Below are 26913 nucleotides of genomic sequence, written 5' to 3'. Positions count from 1 at the left end.
ATGAGACATAGCTCAATTTTCTAGGAACTATGGTTCGATAAACTCAAAAATGAAAAAAAAAACAAATAATCAAGCCGCCTGATAAAAAAAAAATAAAGGATCTATCCCAAAAATTTTTTAAAATAAAAAGGTAAAATATTGATTCAGTTCGATTTTTTGAGCCTCTTCAATTTAATTCTCTATGAAATTTTACCATCGTTCAAGTGACGCGGTATGCAGTATGAACACTTGCTCCTTGGCTTCAGTTAACGGACACGAATCCCATATGTCGGCGGTTGATGGTGCTACCTCCGCAATAACCCGTATTTTCCTGTGTATTTTGCCAACGGATTTGTTTGAAGTTGACCTGGGCTAAATAAATGTTTGTAAGAGAGAAGAACTTTTTCTCAACCCATATCAACAATTAAAGTGCAATTAAAATGTTGGATTGTCCTTTTTTAGAGCCCCCCCCTGCCCCTCCCCTCCCCGGGAGGACCCTTGGGAACCCGGAGCTTCCTTCGATGTAGGAGGATCGATACCCTTTCGAGTTGGGGGTATCGGACTTCTCAACACTGTTCAAATAGAACACCCGCAAATTCTTTCTCGAAAACATGTAAGTGTTTCAATGAAATGACCAAAAACAGGTTCTCCTAAATAATGTTTCTTGACATCGCTGCGAATAAATATTTGTAAATTATCAAAAAACCTTTTTACCTGTGTTAATTGCTTATCGAAGATGGGACATCCTGTTATTTAAAGTCCACTTTGCAAGAGACCCACTTAGAATTCAAATTGGATTAAAAAGTGATGGGATATCTTGTATTTTTCGTATGAATTATACTGGCTTTGCGCAAAAATACCAGTTTAAAATGTCGTTTAAACGTTTTTGATGAGATTCGGGGACTTTTTTTTTTTCAAATTGGTTTAAGTGTTCATATCTGAATATTTTAAATTTTTCAATTTAAATACTCTATTGTTTTATCTTAGTTTGAAGGTTTTTTTTTTGTTATTTAAATGCAATTAAATCAATACTTTTTATATACCGCTAATTTGTTATATTAAATAGTTCGGCACATTTTTTAGAATCAAATTTGAAGTTTTTACTAATCAAAAGCTCTTCGCCTGAGAAAATAAACATTGGTATTGACAATATGGATAGAAAAAAAAAAATTTGTATATACAAAAAAATAATTACCGGTCTTATCGCTATAAAATACATTGCAAAACTTGAAGGGGGTCAAGCTCACAATCTTAAGTAGGGTGAGCTGAGGCATTATATAAAGCAGTCCATTCCCTTTTCAAGTTCCTTCCAGCTGACATGGAGCTAACACTGGGGTCAGAGGACCCTGTCATTAAAAGATTCGCGGCCATTGGCTGGTCCAGGTCTTGTGTAGTTCTAGCAGTGAATTTTATAACTGAAGGTCTTGCAGCTTGCATTAATATACATTCGCTATATGTTGATTTCTTTTCAGAAGTGGGGGTACTGCACATATCCGCTTCCCCGAGAAAAAATGGTAAAATTTAACATGAAAAAAAAATGCATTTTGGGTTTGGAAAATAATTCAGTTTATGTTAAGTATTTAAAGTAGTGTAAAACATTTTTTTTTTCAATTAAATAAATATTTATATTTTCCTTTATTATCAAAATAAAATACTCATTGTTAGAAATTTAGATTTTTTAGAATGATTTTCAGCTCTTAAACTAAGAAACTCTAAAAGAGAAGCTTTTGTAACAATTAATATATTAAAAGAATTAACATTTTATTCTAACCCCAAATTACCGATCGAGAGCTAAGCACTTTTTAAAAAACAGCCCAAAAAAGTTTAACTGATATTTATAAAAATCACACCTTAAATCCAGACTGGCCTGTAAGTTTTTAAAAAAACACCCCAAAAAAAAAAAAAAAAAAAAGCCGCTGATCTTGATAAAAAGGAAGATTTTTTAAAAAATAATAAATTAAAAGAATTAACATTTTATTCTAACCCCAAATTACCAATCGAGAGCTAAGCACTTTTTTCAAAAACATCTCTAAAAAGGCCCACTGATCTTGATAAAAAAAAGCCGCCGTAAGTTTCAGCCTATAACAGAATTAAAAGAGGTTTCAGCTCCTAAAAACAATAGGCTTCTAAGTATATAAGTACCCTTAGTTCTAGTGTAAGGAAAGAATTTCTTCCTTAACTTAATGACAAGACAATTTCTTTTTTATTATAATAATGAGAAAATTTTTACTCACCAGAAATTGCTTTGAATTATCCATTTTCTATGCTTACAAAAAATGTCACTAGTGCTATGTTCAATAAACTATTCAAAACTGTTGAAGAATCTAATTTGAAACTTGAATATATAAAAAAAATAATTGGCATCTAAAAAGATACACCGGTTTTTCCGACACGGATTTAACCTAAAAAAAAAACTTGTATATCATGAAATAGAAATTCAGTTAATTGTGTCAGATAAAACTCTAAGCAAAACAGATTATACCAAACCTGTTTGGTACGGGCGCGTACGCAAAGTATATAGCTTCAAGCAAATTCCATATGATATTTCAAATTGCTATAGCTTCTATAGAAATGCTATCTCTTTGCAAATGGCCCCTGGTAACCCAATTACTTGAAAACTTACACACCTATCCATGCCTCAGGCGTAAGTTTGCGTGTAAGTTTTCAAGTAATTGGGCGCTTACTACTAGGGGGCCCTATTATCCCCATAGGCATGAGTCATTGGACCTTACAGCTATGCTGAACAAAATGGCGATTTCACAATTTTGATCGGACAACATTGGTGAAAAAAGGGGCCTGGAAGGGCAACTAGTTACACTCCAATCTTTTTGCTCACATAAAAAGGGCGCTTGAAATTTTGCTTTCCGATCAAATTAGTTCTCTTCCGATGGTCTAGAATCACTGGTTCGATATGATCACCCCTAGGGGAAAAAAAAAAACAACAAACAAATTAATACGTACCCATGATTTTTCCTCGGCAAAATATCTAATATTCCACGTAGATAGGAGCTTGAAACCTCTATAGTAGGTTTCTCTGATAGGCTGAATCTGATGGTTATATTCTCGGTAACACAGCGAGACAATTTAGGGGTGTATCTTCCCTTTTCCAAAAATCGGGCAAATTTTCTCAGGCTCGTAACATTTTATGGGTAACATTAAAATTAATGGAATTTATATATTTGGAATCAGCATAAAAATTCAATTTTTTTGTACATTTATTGTTATAAAAAATCATTTTTTTTTACAGTTTTGGTTACTATCAAACAGTTGGTTACCACGAACTGTTTGATTGCAAGATATAATTTAACGCTAGAATGAGTGATGGGCCCCTGAAACCCTCCCAACAAAATTTAGTTGAATTTGCTCAAAATGGAATCTTGACTCCTGCAAAATGCAGGGAGGAACGCTGGGCCCATATCGCCCATGTAATCCAACATTTTCCAAGCTTCTGCTTCAAATTGTGTAATGAACTATTTTTTTATTATCCCCCCCCTCCCAGAGATGAAATTCCTACCCTGGCTATTGCACAGATAGCTGTATTCCTTCTTTATAGCTCGTAAGTTAATGAATAAAAACTTAGTGACGCATTGCAAGGCACAATTTAATGTTAGGGTGAGCAATGGGTCCCTGGACTCCTGCCCTCTCAATAAAAATGAGTCAAAATTTCTCAAAAATAAATCCTGAATCTTCCAAGAACTCTTGCAAGGGGAGGGAATCTGGACAAGGATCTATCCTGACATCCAAAACTTTCCGTACTTTTGTTCAAATTAAGCAATTGAATTTTGTTTTATTCCCCCTCCCCAATCCTATCCTGATTAGGTAGTTGTCAATTATATCGATCACACCAAAGAAGTGAAGTTAGGCTAATGAAATATAACAAAATATGATGAAAATATAATACTTTAGAAACAAAATTATGGAAACTATAACAGAAAATTATGGAAGCAGGCCGCCCAGAATGCATTATATTAAATACCTAACCCAATTACCTCTATATATTAAATACTTAATTAAGATATACCTGAATAGCAGTTTGTCTTATTGAGACCAAGCTGATTATCTCCGAATACAGACAGAGAAACCGGTTTTACTCAGATTAAACAGATCAAACTTCTTTAGTGTGGTCGATATATTTGACAAGTACCCCTGATTATTGTACCGATAGTTGTATCTGTTTTTATAGTTCGTAAGTCAATAAATGACAGCTTAATTACGTATTGCAAGGCATTAATCAATGTTAAGATGAGCCATTAGCCTCTGAACCCCTGCCCCCGACAAAAATATGCTGAATTTGTTCAAAAGGGAGTCTTGAATCATTCAAGAACGCAGGGGAGGGCTTCTGAGCCCAGATCCCCCGAAAATCCAAAATTATCTATACTGCATGTTCAAATTATGTAATGAAATATTCTTGGGGCTTGTCAATTAGCTGGAACCCACGCGATATATTGTATAGGGAAGAGGCTTAAGAAACTAGTCAAACCGGTTTCTTTCAATAGAGACTTGGATCGCAAACCGTGATTTGTCATTGCGTTTACAATATTTAAACTTTTGTTTTTTAAGGGTTTAGGGGGAAAAAAGGTTCCTAGGTTAGGCTAGGTTACGTATTTAGGTACTGGTGCATTGTGCGGGCACCGTAAAGAAGTCAAGTTTGGTTAATGCTAATTGAATAAAATAAAATAGGATAAATATATAATAGTTTAGAAACAAATTTGGGCTATATATTTGCACATTAAGGGTGGGGGGTGGGGATAAAGCATAGCATATATTAAATACGTAACCTAACCTAACCTAGGTACCTCCCCCCCCTAAACCCCCAAAAACAATCACTTAAATACTGTACCTCATTGAGAAACAACGCCTTGCAATCATTTATCTATAGCGGTCTGTTGCAAATAGCCCGTTTGACGGGTTTCATGAATTGTTTCCTTGATACAGTCTTCTTCGCGGTGCCCGTATAATGCACCAGTACCCGTATTTAATATATGCTTTGCTTTACCCCCCCCCCCCTAATGTGCAAATATATAGCCCAAATTTTTTTCTAAACTATTGTATTATCATCATATTTTGTTTTATTCAATTAGAATTAACCAAACTTCATTTCTTGCGTGGGTTCCGGTTAATTGACAAGTGCCTTTTTTCTCTGATTACCCCCCTCCCCAGAACAAATTCCTATCCTGATTATTAGACGATAATTGCATTTTTTTTATAGTTCGTAAGTCAATGAACGATTACTTAGTTACGTATGTTAAGGCATAGTTCAATGCTAGGATGAGTAATGGAATTTCATTTTATGGTAATGCCATTTTAAGATTGGACCTTGTGATTTTTGATGTTTTCGAGTCTCAAAAACATAACGCCGGTGTGTGATTTATAATGAGATGCGAGCTCTTGCCTGAAGATTTTACATTCGGGAGATGAACGAAGCCAGTGTGTGTAACATGTTTTGAGTGTGTGTCAGATATTTTTTGAAGTCCTTTTCGGGTTTGGATAATATCTCAAATGGCCACTTTTGGGTAAGAATTATGTTTATATTCTTATGGATAGCGTTGAATTGAATTAATTTAAAGTGTTTTGAAATACTCAGGTAGGCCTTCCACCGAAATTGCGAGTTTCTTGTCTATGCCTCTTCCAGGGGCGGATCCAGGATTTTTTTTAGCGGGGGTGCAAAAAAGGTTGATCCGAAATTTTTTTTTAAGGGGGGGGGGGCAAAATAGGTTAATCCGAAAAACTTGAGTTAGGAGCAAGTTTAATTAACGCAAACTTGAGTTAATTAAGTAAATTACACTACTTTGGACTACGATGGGGGGGGGCGCCCCCTAGATCTACCACTGCCATCTTCTGCAGAAATCGCTATAGGCAAATAAAAAAAAGGGTAAGATGTGTTTTTCCGTTTCTTGATTTTATCAGCCTTAGAACAAGGTTGAAACAAAAGTTACCTATGGCAAAACGCATTTGAAATATATTGCAGGGGCATCGTTTCAGGGGGAAAATGGGGGCAGTTTCCCCCAAATAATTTGGAGAAAATAACTATTATATAGCCCATGCCACTTGACTATCCGGATATGGACCCCCCTAATGCCCCCCCCCCCCAGTAAAATGCTGGAGCTACTCCCCTGATAATTTGGGCTATTTATTTGCACATTAGAGGGAGAAGGGGTATGGGTTAAGGTACAGTGGAACTATAGTAAAAATGTGTTAACTACAATTTTCTGCGTATTATGAATAAAGAATTGTTTTTTAACGTGTTTCCTCTCCATAGCCCCAATTCTAGGCTTACACCGTAGCTCCGATTCTAAAGGTATCTATTTCTTAGCTGTCGCGGGGGTAAAGTTCATATCCGATGCAAATGAATGTAAAATTTGGATTCAGGATGCAATTCTGACATCACGGCAAGTTCGTTTCTTAGCTATCTGAATAATCTGGTTACCCGTGAAGTTATGTTAATCCTAATGAATACCAAAATATGATGAAAATATAATACTTTAGTTTATACAATAACATAATGTGGGCTATATATTTGCACATTGGGGGGGCGGGGGGTAAATTAGCCTAACCTAATCTTACCCCCCACCCCACCCTAACGTAGAAATATATAGCTCAAATTATAGAAGTCCAATGCATTCTGTCACCCGTCATTTGTCTTTATGGCTATGATACCGGTTTTCTTACATCTTACATTCAGCAAACTTCTCGAGTGTGTACAGGCTAATACGGAAGTACCATACTTTTATTAATAAACTCCTTGATGTACCACATGTCGCGTTTAAATGCCGAAAGGTTCCCGCTATAGGCCTAAACAACTGAACAATCCCGATTTGTGATTCAGTGTCTCAGTAAATTCACCGTTCTACATTCTTTCTAATTTCAATCGTGGCTGTTGTAAAAATTGTGCCCCCACACCCCATAATGGGGCTAGTTACAGCCATAGCTTAGGATTTGTACGAAATCAGCTTGCAAGGTAACATACTTATAGCAAAATTATTACTTTGTAATGTGCAGAGAATTCATATTAATATGATTTTCTTGCTTTGTTTTACTTTACTGTACATTTCTTAATTGTTTTAAATAGTATATTTATTCCATTGTTCTTATTTTTTCACAATGACGTGGTGCTAAGAATAAAGAATAAATAGCGTGTTTCATGGAGATGCAGGGACTCATGTGCATGTGTCAGCAAGGAAAAACAATAGGCAAATGTGTTATTTAAGGGTAGGGCACTATTTGGAAAGAGAGGGTGCCTGGTGCCAATTAGTGTTGCCAGTTGCTTGGTCTAAAGTTGCTCCGCCTAGTCGTTTTTCTAGTAAAAATGCGCCAAATGAGAGATTTTCCCCCTAAAAAAATGGGCCGATTTGAAAATTGCATGTGCAATTGCATCAAAAAAGCGCCAAAATGGCGCAAGTACGCCCCATCTGGCCACTCTGGTGCAAACACTTGTTTAAGCCGTCTATTCAATAGTTTATTTTGCTGAGCTGTCTAAATTTGGGATAATTTAATCAAGGCATGGATTAAATTGGGTCTTGTCAGAGCTCCAAATTCATAGGGGTTGGACTTCAGTGTACATGAAAACATACCAATAACAGAATTGTTAGGCCTACTTTGTAATATACAGAACGCTTAGACCACTCCGATTGAAAACATTTAACAAGTCTTCCTAAGCCTTTCAAAGCACCCATGCTTCAGATACATACTTGATATTTGGCATTACCGTGGCTTCCAACATTCTAATCTTAGTTCAAATACTTATTTTTCACTTTTTCCAAGCTTTTTAAACTGCAAAAAATCCTCTGTACTTATGCATAATAGCGAACCCACTGATAGATTTTGATGTTACTTAACGTCACCTCCTCACCCTTAGGCCTATTCATTTCAAATCTATGCAGTTTCGTCTTCTTAACATTAAATTCAAACCTATTCTTCAGGGCTGTAATTTTCTATGGGGTAGAGGGAGCTGCAAGCCCCCCTGGCCCCAGTTTGCCCCTCCGTCTTGAAATGTAGTTTCTTCAAAATCTTGTCAAAAGTAAGATATTCCTGCATAATCCAAGCATCCACAGAAACAGGTCGGTTTCCTTTAGTATATCTTTGCCTTGCTGGTACTATATGATTCATTTTTCAGTTTACACTGTCATTTTCATTTTATTTGGAGAGATTGGCTCCAACTTTGACCCTCCCTCCCCCAGGGTGTTGACGAAATAATGTCACTGTTTATCTTGAACCCTATAACTTACAGATTCTCCCACGAATCACTCATTTCACTAAGATTAGGACACTCATAAGGCCTGTTTTTTCCCTCATCAATGCGCTAAGATCTTAAATCTTCTGTCAGAAAACGCTTAAAAGTGAAATCTTTGAACAAAGATCTTACATCTTTGGTCGTTTTTGTGCAAATGTCTTTCATCATTCTGCTCTGATCAGCGGTCTGAGAACAATGATGAGTAGATCATCAAAGTTCTCTCATCTTTGTTCATTATGGCGAAACAGTGGCGGTCTTCACGCTTTTTGCTGACATCAGTGAGCTGTAAGATCTTAGAATAAAAATGAGTTAAAAAACGATAAATGAGTAACGATAAAAAAAAGTAAAATCTTAGATGTAAGATCTTAGTGCTAAAAAACGGGCCTATAGAATCTGTATAATCCACACTTATATCTTCCCATTTGATACCCTGTTCGCCTATAGCCTTGTGTCGTATTCCTTAAGGACAAAGTTCCGCCAATATTATTTCATTTAAACATAAGTACGGCCAGGGAGGTACGGAGGGAATTCAAATTTGTCTTAGGCTATTTCATGGTATTTCTTATTCAAATAATGTTCTTATTGCCCCCCCCTCAGAAAATTTCTTCGCACATGCCTGGACTGGAAACATCCCTCCTCTACTGCTGATTCTACAGCTGGACCAACTACTAACCTCACTTCCTACCTTAACCGTCTTAGACTATATACAAAAGATTAATATGGTGTTTTTTTTATTTGTTAACTCGAATAATTCAATAAATAAATAGTAAGGGGGCAGATCCGGGGGATTATAAGGGTACTTGCCCCTCTAGAAGGTCAAAAGTTGCACTAATTATGGGGCTGAAGGGGCGAAAAATATCAATGGGGGAGGCCAAGCTTTGTTAGTACCCCTCGGAAATATAATTTCTGTATCCGTGAATATAAATAGTTATATGTCAGTCATACCTGCCTAAAACTGGTGCAAAAAACTTTTCCCCGGAAATTCAAGACACGTTTGGCGATAAAAGTAAACATTTAAGTTTATTTTCGTCCCTGAATTAAAAAAATCCCCTGACACTCCCTTCCCCCAGAGGACCATTGAACATTTCCGTTCAACTTTGACCATTGAACGAATACTTGACCGTTGAACGAATACTTGACCGTTGAACGAATTCTTGAACGTTGAACGGTTCAACGGACTGTTTAACATTTGTGGTTATAGAGAAATTAAATTTTAATTTTTCAGATCTTTTTCCTGCGTAAGATTTTTTCTCATTCCTTAAATTCATAATTTCCTGTTATCTTTTAATGTCATTGCAGTATAAGTTAGTCACTGCCAAGATATGTGAAAACATGGACTATAAATCTAGATTAAAGTATTTCTCGAATGTTTTGCTATTTTTATGTTTTTGTCCTTTATTGCTTCTCAATTTCATTATTAAGTTTTCTTTGCCACCGTGCATAGTACATAGGTAGGCTATGTCATTTTTGTTTTTCTTTGTTTTTTTTTCAGTTTTTGGGGTCTTTTTGTGTGTTCTACATATTGTAGATGCTTCGTAGAAATTTGATGGTCTATCGATGGCTCTTGATTTAATGACCCTTGATTTAATGACTCTTGATTTGATGGCTCTTGATTTGATGGCTCTTGATTTGATGGCTCTTGATTCGATGGCTCTTGATTCGATGGCTCTTGATTTGATGGCGCTTGATTTGTCAAAACCTTTTCACTCTGTTTCGCCCGCTCCCGGCTTTTCACTCTCTAGGTTCAAATGGTATTAGTTTTTCTATTTATTTGTCTTCCAAGCATGGATATGGGAATTCTTTTCGTTACCTTAAAACTATTGAGGGGTTTGTTTAGATTCTCGTCATTGAGATTATTTTTGGAATTATAGGTTTTCGCTTTATTTGCCACCATAATATTTAAAAATTACAACTTAAGAAATTTCCGAATCCAAAATTTAAAAGTTTCAGCCATTTCAGGGTCTTGTCTCATGTTTTCTTAGATGATTGTTTGCTTTTCGTTATGGTCTCCTTTCTTTTTAAAATTTACAACTCCATTTTTTCCTGTTTTTATTATGGGCTAAAAATAAGATATTATTATTATTTAAGTATTAGAGGCGAAACCTCACAAAGATTAATCAAAGGATGCAACGAGATTTGTTTTCGAAGTTGTTGCCAAAATGGCTTTTCCGTGCTTTACCCCCCCCCCCCCTGATCACTTGATTCCCCTTCCATAGGATTCGAAAATGTGCTTGCGACTGCTTAAACATACTAGACAAACTAGACGTCCCAGTACGAGGATGAATTCCGTCACTATATTCAACATTTCACTGGGGATACCCAGTCAATTGGGTGTCCCGAGTCAACAGGGCATTCATATCAAATTTTGCTGAAAAGAGGCTACCCATTTTGAGAGTTGTCCCGATTACCTAATTTAGCCCTCATTCTTCTCTCATCGATAGAGGTAGGGTCGACTCTCGATCCCAAAAATTTACAGTTAGGACACTAGTTCATGCTTCTCGCCAATTGTCACTGAAATCTGCCTATGTTATGAAGAATGTCACTCTGACAAGAATGAAGGAACCCACTTCCCGGAACCCACTCCCCCTCGATGGTCCAGACATCCCCAAAAAGGTTAGGTTAGTCCTGGAGCCCCCCCCCCCTCCTGAACAAAACTATGTATTTCCTGTTTTTCCTAGGTAGCCGTTACCTTTCAAGGAAACCCTCATCCGTCCCTTACCCTCGAAACCAGCTTAGTCCCAGACCACCAAAAAGGTACAACTGCTATAGCCTTATAGCTTTTACTTGTCACACTGTTTGGAAGGGATCTGGCCAGCTCTCCTGGTACACGTCATAATGATACGAATTCGAGAAACTTCCTCAATGGATTATGCCAGGACATCTGAAATATCCGACTAGGACAGTTGCTCTTGTCCTTTTGGAAGTTTGGACCCGAAAAATACAGCTCGGACAGTCACTCATAGTTCCCAATAATTTTGGTCCGGATCTGACAACCAGCTTAGGGATTCTCTTCCCTTTACCTCCTCCACGGGGGTACTATTGGACTCACTTCACTAAATGACATTTAAGTTCTTTACTCATGTCAAGTTTTTGTGAGATTTGACAATCCTGGTAGTTGTCCTCATGACAAGAATTTAGAGATGGGCTCTTCCGAAGTAAAGGGAGGTTGTACTTTTGTTTTGTCTGTGTAGCAGGGGTGGGTGTCTAAAATGCAACAATGTGATTTTTGGCAACTATGTTCTAGTTTTTCCTGAAAGTGTTCTTCGAACCAGTCCTACAGAGAAACCCCTTCTGTATGGAGGGGAGGCACGCTGACACAAACGATCTTCGTACTCATGCTCCAGAAAACTTTAGGATTTTTTGGTATTTTTTTAAAATTAGTTTTAGGTGCTGTTTTGTTCTCTTTTTTTGAAATTGCGTCCTATCCCTCGAAATTAAATTCCTGTGCCATTACAAACAAAAGACAGCCAAGTACGCCCCTGGGTACCTTGGGGCTTCTGCCCCAATCCCAAATTTTGAGGTTTGTTTAAGAGTTTCTAATATTTTTCACACAATTGGTCTATTCTGCTGTTTTTCTGAAGCCCTCTCCCCTCCTCAAGCAAATTGATGCGTTATATATATATATATATATATATATATATATATATATATATATATATATATATATATATATATATATATATATATATATATATATATATATATATATATATATATATATATATATATATATATATATATATAAATCTATATCTATCTATGTTTTGATTTTGGATGGACGACCTTCACGATGTATAGATAAAAAAAAAGTTGATTAGAGCCAAAAATCGTGAAATGGCGGAAGTCTGACTCATATCGCATATAAGTGGAAATTGTGATGTCTAAGTGTAAGGGAGACGTTTTAAGCGTACATTAAGAGCCAACACGAAGTGATGCATTGATTTTTCGTAATTATTAATCCATACTTTTGCTTTTGTATAGAGACGGAAAGAGGGTAGTTTGGGGGATGTCAGTTGGGGAGGAGTGCATTCGCCGCTTAGATTTTGAAAATACGTTTTGGGGGATATTTATCGTTCTTGGTATTTTTATTGAAGAAATTGGGAAAAACACCAAAACTGCCCCCTTAAACGCTAAAAATATACTTACTCCATCCCCCCAAATATTTTGGTGAATTGATGCCGCTGATAGGTTTCTAGCTTTGGAATCATTAAAAAAAATCGGTACTTTTTTATTATCCATAACACAATCAAAAAGTGAATTTAGGTAAATCATAATGGAATATACCAAAATATAATAAAATGTAATACTTTAAGAAGCAGAATTATTGAAACTACAACGAAGAACTAGGAAAGCAGGCCGCCCAGAACGCATTATATGAAGTACCTAACCTAGCTTAACCATCTCTATATATTCAATATTTAATTATTATATACCAAAATCATACTTTTTCCTACTAAGACTGAGACTTTCACTTTCCCACTAAGACTAATTATAACTGATTGTTGAGAGACAAACCGGTTTTTCTCAGATCTAGCAGATCAAAGTTCTTGAATGGTCTCCGGATAAGAGCCTACACAAGTACCAAAAAATCATCTAAAAAGTAAAAGTAGAGTGACGTTAAAACTTAAAACGAAAACAATTTCTTTGTTTTAATAAATAAATAAACTAATAAATAAGTAAAACTAATTATAAAAATTAAATAAAACTAATAAATAAATAAAAAAATAAAAACTAATAAATAAATAAACGAAAATAAATAAATAAACTATATATAGGAGGGAAGTGGTCCACTAAACCCCTCTTTTTATAGTAGCTTTTAATTTATGCTATACATCTTTAGCATGGTGGTCAGGATTTCATTTAGGAGAGAGAAGGACATAAATGATAAGGTTAAGATCTAGATGTTGGGACTTTTTTATTAAAAGTAGCTATGTTAGGTGAGCGAAACTTCAGGAATGGATCCTGGTTCTATATAATGTTGTTCCTAGGTAGGGGCGTAATGCCGTCAAAATTCTGGGGTGGGGGGCAAAGTTCGAGCGAATTTTCCCAAATCAAGTGAAAATGACAGTAAAAACTAAAAAATAAGCCGTTTCGTACCATAAAGATACTATTTAGCACTTCAAGAATACCATAAAGGTACTTTATAGTACCTTTATGGTAACTTGTAGTATCATAAAGGTAAATATATACTAAAAAATTGATCTGTTTCTATTGATCACAGTAGACAGAATATAAACTGTGCTATTGATGCTTGAATTATGCAGGTTTATTTTGGTTTTGACAAGATTTTAGCAGAAACTAAATTTCAGTTGGGGGGGGACTGGGGTCAGGGGGGTCAGACCGAGTTCTGGGAGGGGCAGTTTCTCCCTGCCCCATAGCAAATGACGCCCCTCTTCCTAGGGTTGGTGGCCTCTTGGGAAAAATTAATTACAGCGCCCCATCCCGACTCAAATATAAGCAAAAAAGCCGAACCACAGTGGAAAATTTGATCAAAGTGGGCAAACCCCAGCACGTGCCCCCCCCCCAGCCAAGATATCCGGGGCAGTTGCCTTGCGCCCCGGCCCTTTGAACAGCTTTGAATAAGTGGGCCACAAAAAACTATGATATGCTTCACTTTTTTTCTTATTAGTTTCAGTGCTGGGTACTTGTATGGTATAGCCCCTACTGCTCAAGTTGTTAATTCATTGACGCATTATAAAACCGTTTTTTTCGTTAGTTTCTTTCAGCTTAGCGTGAGACAAGACAAAGAGAAGTGACAGAATGGATGGAAAATATATAATTTGGGCTGTATATTTGCACATTAGGGCTGAGGGTGGGGATAAAGTATTTGGACAGTGTGAAGTTAGAACGGATTTTTGGCCCTCTTGTCACACAAAAAAAATTGTGTTAGATATCGGAATTTTGTCGGATTTTTAAAGGCCGTATCCAGGGGGGGTTACCCGGTTTGAACCCCCCCCCCTCCGAAATGTTTGACCGAGTTGAAAGTAAGTCGAAAATTAGTAAAACCTAGGTAAAAATAAGTAAAATTAGTCGAAAACTGAGTCAAAAATTAGTAAAACCCCCCGAGAAAAAAAATCCTGGATCCGCCCTTGATTTTTAGTAAAAAGCGGATATTTGTCGGATTTTTAATTGTTCTAGATTTTCTTTTTCTTTTTTTAATGGAGAAGGATTTTCAAACTAGCGAAATGGGTGGACCGTTCTCTCAGTGATTAAAAAAAAAACAAGCCTATCACTGGTTGAAGCAAGGCAAAACTTTTGAAAATTTGTTGCAGTTTTGTTCTGCAATAAGGAGTATGAAAAACAAGTAGACCTCCTTGATATGGTTGAGTGTTGTGATGGAAAAGCGGAAACCATTTTCAACCTTATTTGTGATGTTCTTCAAGATAAAAATATACCTACTGAGAACTGGGTTGGATTCTGTGCAGACACGTGTAATACTATGTTTAGGTGTGATAACTCGGTTGTGAGAAGAATCAAAGACATATTCCCATCTGTGATGTGTCAAGTGCAGCAGTCATTCAATTCATTTAGTTGCTTCATATGCTTGCAAACAATTGCCAAAGCAATTGGAAGATATGTGTTGCACAGTATATAATCACTTCAGCATGAGTGCCAAATGACGCTCTGAATTCGAATTGCACCAGAAGTTTACAGACACCCCAGTCCTGAATGTGCTTGCCCAAGGTCAGACACGTTGGCTGTCTCTTCGGATGAGCGCATAGACGTATTATTAAAATTATAAATATATGGATGGGCGTTAAGCGACTATTGCATAATGGGGATACGCTTAGTAGCTACTTTCAGGGAGTAGCAGCTTAGGATCCAACTCACTCGAATGACAGGGCATCGCAAGCTTTAAAAAATCAAATTCTTCGAACTCTTCTTGAGTTCCAGCTCTATATGTGCTGGAGCTGTTTACAGATTTTAATCTTCTTTTCGAATATGAAAAACCTTTGTTTCACAAAAGAAAATTAAAGGTGGAGATACTTCTAAGAAATCTGACCATGAATTTCATGAAGACTAGCTACATTAGGTCAGAGGCGAATCTACAACATTTTAATGGGGGCAAGAGTAGTCCATTTTCGGATATTCAAGGAGCATGGGCTATATAGTAATTTTTTCTCCCCATTACTGGGGGGGGACTGCCTCCCTGTCCCTCCCAAAAGACGCCCCTGCATTAGATCAACCTCGCCATTGAATTTCGACCCTGAAAAAGCAAGTGAATACTCGCCAGCTGAAAATGTGTACTTGGGGATAGCAGCTCACGAGTCTCTTCAAACCTTGCAGTCAGATCCGACTACAAAAGCACAGGAAGGTGAAGTGAAAGTCATCTATAGATGTGCACGTAAGTTGTATGTGGAGATGATGAAGCAAATCAAGCAGTAATTCTCGTTTAAAGACGAACTATTTACGTCGTCTGAGATCCTTGACCCTGCGAAAGCTTTGGACATAGGTGCAATCGGTCTTCTGCAAAAGGTTCTACAGAGATATAGTGCACCGTCGTGGGATGGAAGAAAGATAGCAGAGGAACGGCGGATTTTACTGCTCTTTGATCTTCCAAATGTGACAGATGTCTGTGATTTCTGGCGGCAATTGGCTTCTATAAAAGCACCAAATCTTACTCGAGATTCTCTAACATAATCAGCATTGTCCAATATCTCCTGGCCTTGCCATTTTCGGACTTTGTGGTAGAGCGGTTCTTTTCAACCTTAAAAGATGTTAAATAGATCATAGAAACTCGCTCAAAAGTGTGACCCTTGCTTCAATTATGCAGGTCAATTTTGGCATGAAAAGAAAGACGTCTGTCCCATGATTTAGAGGACGAAGCCCCCCTCTTGAAACTACTCAAAACTGTAAAAGCCAACGCGACGGCTGAGGAGTGCTTTCAGTGTAGTTAAAAAAGTGCAGCTAAAAATAGAAAAAAATGATGAAAGTTTGTTTTGTATTGGAGGAGAAAAAGATTTTATATGAATATTTTAAAATATATGAGGTGAAAAAGAATAAAATTGAGTGTGAATAAGGTGCGTTTTTTTGGAATGGTAAAGATATATATGTTACTATTGAGGGAGAAGGAGCTGTAGGACAGACAGTGTAAAAGCTTGTCCTGTGAATAGAAAAAGATTCCAATGCGACAGAATATTGTTAGATTTTTCGGTTGAAGTTGGAAATTCGTTGGATTTTAGACTTGTGTGGTGTCGGAAAAAATGTCGGATTTTCCGTGGTTGGGTGTCGGAATTTTCAGATTTTTTAAACTGACCGATCGGAAATCTGGCAGGAACAAAGTGGAAGTACTGTGCAGAATAATTGTACCTAACACACTAGGCATGCATACCCACTATATTTTACCATCATCCCCCTAATGTGCAAATATATAGCCCAAATTTGTATCTAAAGTATTATATTTTATCATAGAAAGATATTTCGTTATTAGACAGGGGCTATATCATACAAGTACCCAGTGTTGGATTCTTTTTTTTTATTTAATTTTTTGAAGAGACATATAGAGAGCTGTATAGATAGCTTTTCAATTTCTCGTTGAATCCAATAGAAAGAAGAACATTTAAAAGATTGAAGTAGATAGCAACTTAGAATAACCATAAATTACCCGTATACTTAAGGAAAGTCGCTCCCTAAACAACCCTCTTTTCACGATGAAGTAACTTAAACTTCATTGACAACATGACAATATCTATAATACTGTCACACTGTAATACTTCAGTGACAGTGTCTTCATTGACATTATCTGTAATAAGTTGTTCAAGATTTTATTTTATCTAAGAAGGACTAAGCAATAATAAAATCGTATTTCAAAATAAGGAATTTTTTGCTATTTTGAAAGGTAATTAAGTTAGGTGAAAGAATGAATTAAGAGTCTAAGTTATGACCTAGTAAGGTCTTTTGAAGACCTTACAATCCATCAAAGACCTTATACTCACTTCCTTTTTAAAGGACACTGATCTTTCTTTGGGAAAGGTCTTATTCGCCAGTGAAACTTTCTGAAACATATTTATAGCACAAATTAAGCCTAATCGAATTGTTTTGATTCTCCTAGCATTGTTAAAGACCGTTTTAAAAGGTTTTAAAAAATACAAAGGACATCAAAATAAAAAATTTCACCCTTGGACCCATGTTAGAATCCAGGGCCATCTAAGGTCTGTTCATACCTGAATACCAGGATTTTCTTAAATGTTGTTTTGATTAATTTAAAATTGTGAAGGTTTTAGGGGAAATCAAGTTTTCGTCACTGTTGCCACGTTGAGCCATGCAAACATTTAAGCAAAACGATTTAGCTAAATTTACTAACCTATTTCGTCCTTAAATTGTATGTTGATTCCTAGTGACAAGAAAACCTTCAAATGAAATAAACACCTTCAGGAGCTAGTGGGTGCTGTATATTTTTAGCTTATTTATTGTTGATTTTTCCTCAGTGCTTCTTTTTTTTCAATTTGGTGCCCATTACTACTAAAATTACAGTTTTTTATTTATTTTTATTTATTACCATAATTGTGTTGGCATTACGTTTAATTACTATATTTAATTATTTAATATATACTGGAATAATTTTAGAATTTGAATTAAAGTAATATACCAGGCGGATTAAAACATTATTTTGACTAAACAACTTGACTTGTTTAGTAAGAGTATATTAAATTTCAAGAAGCTTATAAGGATTTTTCATCAAGATTATATAGTGCACATATATAAGGATGGCCAAATTTGCAATTTTTATATAAACGTTATCGCTGCATGATTTTTAATCCCCCCCAACGTAATATCTTCAGTGAATTATAAACTGGCACCCCTTCCACCCTAATTTTCATTAGGAATCGAGACCCTTTTTTTCTAGTTAAGTGTGTCATTTATGGCTTTGTTACTTTCCACTTAACCAAACCAAACAATCAGATTTCATTTTCACTGTCCTTAGTATTTCAAAGAGTTTCCCAAAAGTTTTTCCTTTGACCAGTAAACCAGTTACTAAAATTAATGAAAATATATTTTTATCTCGGTTATGATGGGCCTTTTATGCAATTTTTTTAGCCTTTTGAAATGGGAGGATTAGAGATTGGATCTTGAAAACATATCATCGAAGCATACTTTGGGCTCTGAATTATTCCTTGAAAGGTTTATTCTCCTACGCTACATTACAAGAAAAGAAAAAATCAATCACCTAATATTTTTCTTTTCCATCGATGATCCCCCCCTCCCTTGTTGAAATGGAATCCCGACTTCTGTTTGGTTGTTTTGTCGAAAATTAGCTTTACATCAAAATATTTTACATTTTGCGCACTTCATTGATAATCTACAGGTGACATAGACGTGGCTTGGTTAAAACACGTGTACATTTGGTTTTGTTTAATTACGTCAGAATAAATAATATCTTTTTTCGTAATATAGCTATTAAGTTATTGATATAGTAACAGTATAGCATGTCTAACACATAAATAATAATATAACTATTTTTACAGCTAGTGCATAATTGTTTACAAAATAGTTTTGCATCAAAATAGTCTATTTTAAGCCCCCTTAATTGATAGCCTACAGGTAATATTAATATAGCTAGATTATAACACGTGTGTAGCTCATTTGGTTAATTGCATCAGAATAAATAGTAGATTTTACTTCATAATGTTATTAAGCTAATGACATTGTAATAATAATATAAAACGTACAGGGCGGTATCTAGTTGTTGTTTTTTTTGGGGGGGGGGGGTGGGGGGGGATAAAAAATAAATATGTTGCACATGATACAATAAGAATGCTACATCTTCCTTCTTATCACTAAAAAATCAGACAGAAGTCTTTCTCACTTTCACTTCTCCTCTTAAGAGTCTATCTACATTTTTTTGTTGAAATCACTTCTACAGCGTGTATACTACAGGTTCAGTTTTAGAGGTTTCCTTACAAGTCGGCCGTACCTCGTGCGGGCTGTCGTTGATGTCTCGCTAGCTTGTTGAGGCGGCGTTGCAATGGTATTCTGGCGGGGGCTAGGGGTTTGATTCCTATCCTGGATTGGCAACGGGGATATAAAATGGTCTGCCTGCAACGGAGAGGATAATGGCTTAGGCAGCCATGCCTGGCAGTATGGATATCGTCAGGTCCTTCGTGGACCAAACTCGTTCCTTTCGGGCTTTGATATGGGTGAACTGATAGGTGTTTGCGGTACCTCCGCAGAGTCGTACCTTAATTTGCACTCGTAGTGGGGCTTTGTGAATCAAATTTGCTACAACGGTTTCGAGAGGGTGGTGGTCAGTCGTGACCTCAATGTGGCGACCGTATAGACAACGGTGGAAATGTTTACAGCCGTACATGATGGTGTATAGCTCTTTTTCAAGTTGCAAATACTTCTGCTCTGTCTTACTGAGCGATCTCGACGCATAGACTGTAACCTGCTCTTCCGAAACAAGGTGGGCACCAAGTCTATGGCTAGAGGCGTGGACAATGGGTTCGATATTCTTGCTCTGATGGTTGAAAAACGGGATGTTTGACTGTTTGACACTATAGAGCTTTTCAGGTCCGCGAATGTTTGATGTTAAAGATGTTGAGTCTACGTTCAATACTAGCTTAATCAGGTCAAAGTCGATGCTTGAACGGTGGCCTATGATGGGGGAAGCTGAAGTCTCTACTGCATAAAACTGTTGCCTGCTGCTGGTGTTACATTTTTAGCTACATGATAATTTGCAGACTGCCGATACTGGGATTTTTGCTCCACAGTAGCTGGTGGGGTGCTGGCTTGTGGGTTTCACAGTGGGCTTTGGGGTAATGAGGTCAAAGTACTTCTTTGGAATGATATTTACCTGGGCCCCTGTGTCGATTTTGAACTGGACAGGGAACTGATTTTTGATGGCGAAGGGTATCACTGCTTCATCTTTGTTCGATGGAGTACAGGCAAACGGTTTCATCACCAAGGTCAGCTTCAACAGTATCTTCTTCCACCGTGTTTACTGTCTTGCTTCGACAAACTCGTGCAAAATGGTTGAGCTCTTTACATATGGAGCATGACTTGTCCTTTGCTGGGCAGAAATGGCAGGGGGAATATGTTCCGCCACAAAAGTAGCATGGTTCGCTCTTTGAGCTGCTTGCTTTCTGTTTATTTCGACTTCTGTTTTTGGCTTTGATAACGTGCTATGGCATCAATCTCTAGTTTTACAGTAACGGACTTAGTCTCATACAATGTTTTAGCAGTGCCTGGGTCATTGCATGGATTCTGCACGTAATGGGTGCTTGTAACCAAAGCCGTTCCCAGAGGGGGGTTAGGGGGGAGTTTGAACCCTCCCCGAAATCTTTGTCTGACTCTTAAAAATTTAACAAAAATGGATATAAAGAAATTTTGTATGCGTATTTTGATTTTTTCATGTACCCCCCCCCCCTAAAACTTCTTTTTGAGTAAAACCCCCTCCGAAAAAAAAATCCTGGTTAGGGCCTTGCTTGTAACCATTACGTAGGTTTTAACATCTTACTTCTGACACCATGTGATGCTCGTCTATTAGAATGGTTTATTGACCCAGGCTACCTACAAAATAAATACGTTCCACCCTATACAAGATGAATGCTGCAGGGGGTACCAAAGTAACTTTGCAAAGCGCCACAAACAATTTTTACCTTTCTTTTCGCTACTTAAGTACGAGTCAGGCAAAATTTCAGGGGGTGGGGGTTCAAACCGGAAACCCCACACTGGGCGCGGCCTTGATAACGCATAAATAATGATATAGCTACTTTTATAGGTATTTAAGTAAATGTTTTGTAAAAAGATTTATATCAACAATTTAATTTTTCTGCCCTCTTAGCCTAATTGATAGTCTGCTAGCTGTATTTATGTAGCTAGGTTGAAACAGGTGTTTCCCTTAATTTGATTTAGGTACATCTTTATACTGGATTTAAATTGGCTAATTAGTATGTATAAAATAAAGTAGAACGAACAGAAATTAGCTTGTACTGAAGGGTAAAAACGTAAAACAAACAGAAACTATCTTAGCTATGTTTTTGAGCGATGGAGGGTGTCAGAAAAGAGAGGGAGTTTCGGAGAATTGGTTTTAACTTGCTGTTTTCGTCAATAATTTCACTTGAACTCCACGCCATTTACTAAACTTCTCTCGTGAACAATGCCTCAACTCATGGTCGTATTTAGGGGGAGGGGACTACCAGGTCCCCCCACCGAAATTGTTTTCCGACTCGTAACAGGAGTATAAGAAAATATTTGTAAACAAACCTTTGGACAGAAATACTTTGGTAATCACTAATTTTATTGCTCCAATCCCTTCGGATTTTTTACCCCCCCCCCCCTAGAACGTAAGTATTGGATACAGGCCTGCTTCCACTATCTACGAATTCTTTAGGGTTTCTCAAATAAAAATTGTGCTCTCTGAAATCTCCCTGACAACTAACATCCGTAAATCAGATCAGACATGACTCTTTGGGCTGGGAATAATAATAATATAAAATAATAATGATAAATAATAATAATAATAATATAATTATAGAAAGAAAAATAATTTGAATAAGAAGTGCAAAAAAACGTCCACACAGATGTTGTAAATACCAAAGCGTCATTTAAAATCCTAATCGCTAATTTTAAAGAATGTTTTAAGAACGCCAGGGAAATCTTGGAAGATTCGGGTGTAACGGACAGGAGTGTCGTTTTGGGGGGAATAAGGGGGAAGCTGCCCCCAAAAATTCGGAGAAAAAACTACTATATAACCCATGTCCCTTGACTATTTGGATATGGACCCAGCTTGCCCCCCTCCCCAATAAAAATGCTGGAGCTACTCCCCTGGTAACGGAAACACTGGTCTTGAAAATGGAAATTGGTAATGAAAATAGTAACGGAAACACTAAGTATTGGATACTCTCTGCTTCCACCATCCACGGAAACCTCTTTAAGGTTTCCCAAATAAAAATTGAGCTCTCCGAAATCTCCCTGAGATTTAGCGTCGGTAAATCAGAATATCAGATTAGACACGTACACATGACTTTTTTGGGACGGGGCAATAATAATAATGATAAATAGTAACATAATAATAATATAGAATAACACACTTATTTACTAATAATAGTAATGTAACAATAAATAAGAATATAATAATAATAGTAATAACAAAAATGATTATTTGAATAAGAAGTATCAAAAACTGTATACGTGGATGTTGTAAATACGATAGCGCTTAATTCAAAATCCTAACCGCTAATTTTAGGGATTTTTTTAGAAATCCAAGGAAATCTTGGAAGATTCGAGTGTAACGGAAACACTGGTCATGATTCTAGTTAAGTTTTGATGGCAAAGGAAACACAGTAACGCACATACGGGGAAATAAAATACATTACATTTTGGTCTTGAAAATTTTCAGCTAACACCCACCCCCTTAAATATACCCTCTAGCAAAGACTAATAAAAACGCAAAGGGTTCCTTAGACTTGATCTCTACCACGTTTTATAATGCGGCTTCCCAAGTTGGTTAGATAAAGCCAATTTTCCGTTAATCAATGATTAAGCATCAATAAGATATTGATCACGGGTTTGACAGAAGTCTTAAAGAAACTTTACATATGAATAATGAACTGTATTAATTTAATCAGTTTAATTCCAATTTATTAAATTTATTTATAAATAGTAATTAATTAATTAATAAATAGTTACGTGTAGGAAACATAATTAATAATTAAAATTTTACCTCTGTCGATCATTTTTTAAGGAGATGCGGAAACCCAAACATATGATTATTTGTAGTATTTACACTTATGAAGGTCCAGCGTATTCCACCCTTTTGGAACATTCCCACCTCATTGGAAAATATCCCTGTAAAATTCCCTCTGGAAAGTCCTCCAGAATACCCTCTCTCGCGGAAGAGTCCCCTCTCTCTGGCAATTCCGCCTGCAACATTCTCCAGATAGAAAGTTGAGCAGCCGCAGGGAAATTACCACAAATAAAAGAATGAAGTAAAGAGTATAATTTCGAATCCTAGAAGCGGTGGGTTATAGTATACTCTGAAGGGGCTCTATGCCCAAAAGAACGCGTTCTGATGCCAAAACGGGGATTTTAAGGAAGGGGGAAGGGGAGAATACACATAACACAACAGTTATGACACAGAGAAATGGAGGGACTACTTGCAAAAATTACAAAAATCCTGTGGCTCATAAGATTTCCTTTTTTTACTGATTCAAAATTTCACACAGGATAACAAATGTGATGGAACTAGTTTTTTGTTCTTTTTATTAGCTTAAATTCACACAGGAGAAGCAATCATATATAAACTATCCAGGGCCCTTTTTCTCTCCAGAAACTGTTGAGATTAATGAATAATTTCTGAGACCACACTGGCTAATCATGACAAAACGCAAATCGTAGAGAGAAACGAGGATAATAGCAGCCAGTGAAAAATCGATGAGAACTATGCGTTTATTCCGGTCGAGACCTCCGCTTGACCGTCTTTAGTGCAGAATAATAAAATAATACCGACAAAAAACAAAGGATAATATAAAACCAAAACTTTAAAAATATAAAACCAAACTATGATATTTTCACAAACTTATGTCTCTTTTTCTCTTTTTTTATAAAGTATATATTCAGGCCATATCCAGAATTTTTTTTTTGGAGAGGGTTTTACTCGAAAAAATTTATTTGGAGGATTTTATACAAAAACCTCAAAAAACGCATACAAAATTTGTTTATCTCAATTTTTGTCACGTTCTTACGAGACAGACAAACATTTTTGGGTGGGGGGGGTCAAACCCCCTACCCCCACCCCCCGGGATACGGCCATGTATATATTTCAAAGCTAATATTTTGAGTATTAATGTATGGCAGTCGAGCGGCCCTGAAAGTAAAATTTTTTGTTCTAATAAATAAATTTCAAGAACAAGGTTTATAGAGCTTTATGACTGTAATTCGGAAAATATGGGGCCTAATTGAATAAGACAATAAAAACAAGACAAAATACGCTATTAGCTTTTTAATTGTATTTCTAAATTGAAAATCGTGTCTTTTTCTAACCACAAAAACGAGTAAAGTGATTATTAATTGAGTAGTTAAATATAATGGCTCTTATAGCTGAAATTTGGTTTGACACATTCGGGAAAATTTGAAATAGAACATAGACCATACTTTAAACCAATGGGCCTTTGTGGCTTGAGCTTTTACTTTGTTTGGTGTGTCCGTCCATGACAATAATCGTCAATTATGTGGCAAATCTTGGCCACAACATGGTGAGGTCAATGATGGTAATAATCATTAACTATGATTGGCTCCTCGATTAAAAAAAATCACTCTTTTTGTTTGATAGAGCGAAATATATTGTTTCTTATGTATAGAAGTTTATTTAATATAAGTCATAACCTCATATAGAAGCGGGTGGGGGATTCTAGGGTTGGTCCAAAGGATTCCTTTTCCAGAAAATTGTGATCTAATTATTCACTTTTTGTTTTTTACCCTTCTCCCATGGAAATCTTCTGAAATACTCCTTAGCAGTCATATCTTTGTTTATCTATAAAAATGCACATACATACTCCCCCTTCCCCTAAGAACGAAATATATGTCCTCGAGATTGTTAATTTCCCAGAGGCAGGTGTAAAGGACCCCACTCAGGTACACGCAAAGCATTTTGCTTCAAGGGGAAGGGTAAGAAAAGGGAAGTATACAGATGTATATTAGATACAGGCAATACCCTCATATAGATTTGGGGGGGGGGGAGATTCTAGGTCTGGCCGAAAGGACTATTTTTCCAGAAAGTTACGATTTGAATATTCTCTTTTGTTTTTTTAACCTTCATGAAAGTTTTCTTATATCCTTTTTAACAGTCAGATATTTGTGTATCTATGAAAATTCACATACATGCCCCCCCCCTAAGAAGAGAAAATACCTCCTTGAGACTTTTAATTCCCTCAAAAACGGGTATACAGGACCCCGATGAAGTACGCGCGAGGAATTTTGCTTCAGAGGGCTGGGGGGGGATTAAGAAAAATTATAGGCTTTCTGCGTGAAAATTTTGGAAGAAATCGTTTAAATCTTGATACTTAGGCGGCCAGGCCTGAAGGGCCGATGCTTACATGTCTAGTCTTAGCGATTTCTTGTTGGGAAAATTTATAGGGGAAATACAAACGATTATTCCAGAATGCGGTGCTCGATCAGGCATGTAAGAATTTTCTCCTTTCAATTGACACCCCGTGGGGGACCATAACCTAGTAAAAAATAGGTGGATTAGGCCTATCTTGAACATGTAAGGAACTGAAGTGAAAATCGCAAAAACCCTTAGATTCTGGGGCTTGGGGACCGATCTTGAAATTGCTAGGTAAAATTTGAGTTTTAGTCCGAAATTAGGAATTTTCCTGGCAGTAGCTTGACTAATCTTACTCAAGCGGCTCAAGTATAGGATTCTTCCCATGTGCAGGAGCGAGGGTTTTCAGTGCCTGGCCACAATGTCAGTTTTTGGTAACTGACTCTTTTGAAGTTTTTGATAACTGACTGAGATTTGAATTATTCAATTCCAATTATATTTAACAGTGAGTAATACCCAATTTAAGGCAGGGACGGTCACAGAGAGGGTGTCTCGAGACCGGCCTTCTTATTTTAATGAATTTCTGGGTACTTTTCATTCAAATTACAAATTAAAGTTTGTTTTCGTATTATTAACTTTCCCCTAATTAATTTTTTATTATTGGACCCCCCCACCGAGAAGAAAATTCACGGGTGCATGCCTGATATCAGGTATACATGCATACACAGAAAGGAAAGGAGGGCTGGTTAGAAGAGTTTATTTTACCAAAGACAATTTAAAGATCCCCTCTAGAGGAAGAGCTAATTTTTGCATTTGGTGTACTTTTTAAATTTTCCAATTAGTCTTCCAATCAAGGCCGTACCCAGGATTTTTTTTTCGGAGGGGGTTTTACTCAATTTTTTTGTTTTTTGGGGGGGGGGGTTACATAAAAAAACTCAAAAAAAGCATACAAAATTTGTTTATATTCATTTTTGTTACGTTCTTACGAGCCAAACAAACATTTCGGGGGAGGCTCAAACCCCCCTTACCCCCGCTCTGGGTGCGGCCTTGCTTCCAACTGACTCCCCTAGGAGAGCCCAACCTATAAGAAAAAGGGTACATTAGGCTTATCCTGAACGTGTAAGGAACTGAAGTGGAAATCGCAAAATATTTAGATCCTGTGGCTTGCGGACTGATCTTGAAATTACAAGGCATAATTTGAGTTTTAGTCCGAAATTCGGAATTTTGCAAGCAGTAGCTTGAGTAATCTTACGGGGGGGGGTCTTACTATGTGCAGATGCTAGGGTTTTCTATGATCGGAGACAATGTCAGTCCCCCCATCACTACCACAATATAAGTAAACAAAGTACAGTTTATTTTTAGGCTAAACAAAAAATCAGCTTAGCGTCCCCTCGGAGGCTGGATCTGAGACCAAACATTTCCTTGCCTCGTGGCTATGCCACTGGTGCCCGTATGTTCCTATCACCGTATTTTTGCATGTATATTTGCAAGTAATTGAAAATAGACATACAATACGTCAGTAATACTTTATTGTTAACATTACTTTTTGTTTGTTTTGCTACTACTACTACTAACAACTCATCGCAGCACCAAGCCGCCTGAGGCCAACACAGCTACGCACGCTCCTCCTCCACCCCAATCGATTCACCGCCTCCCTTTTTATACCTGCCCCGGAAGTTTCCAGGTCCTTTAAATCTTTCTTTATGGAGTCCTCCCACCC

General features: G+C 36.8%; 1 protein-coding gene across 4 annotated transcripts in view; it reads left to right on the top strand.

Annotated features, from left to right (window-relative positions):
- Positions 1 to 5359: 5359 nt before the first annotated feature.
- The window catches only part of form3 (FH2 domain-containing protein formin 3), a 205438-nt gene continuing 183884 nt past the window's right edge, over positions 5360 to 26913 (top strand). For 2 of the 4 annotated variants that reach the window (XM_089105464.1, XM_089105460.1), the window contains exon 1: positions 5360 to 5492. The gene's annotated coding sequence lies outside the window, so the exon portion shown is untranslated. Of the gene's footprint in view, positions 5493 to 9547; positions 9565 to 12136; positions 12157 to 26913 lie in introns of those variants that run through there. The other 2 variants (XM_089105462.1, XM_089105463.1) reach the window with 2 other exon arrangements.

This window comes from Artemia sp. Qi Xiang Cuo, chromosome 19 (assembly GCF_049724085.1).
Source record: "Artemia sp. Qi Xiang Cuo chromosome 19, ASM4972408v1, whole genome shotgun sequence".
NCBI classification, from domain to species: domain Eukaryota; kingdom Metazoa; phylum Arthropoda; class Branchiopoda; order Anostraca; family Artemiidae; genus Artemia; species Artemia sp. Qi Xiang Cuo.
Note: the sequence above shows the minus strand (reverse complement) of the source record. Positions and strands in the feature narration are given on the sequence as shown.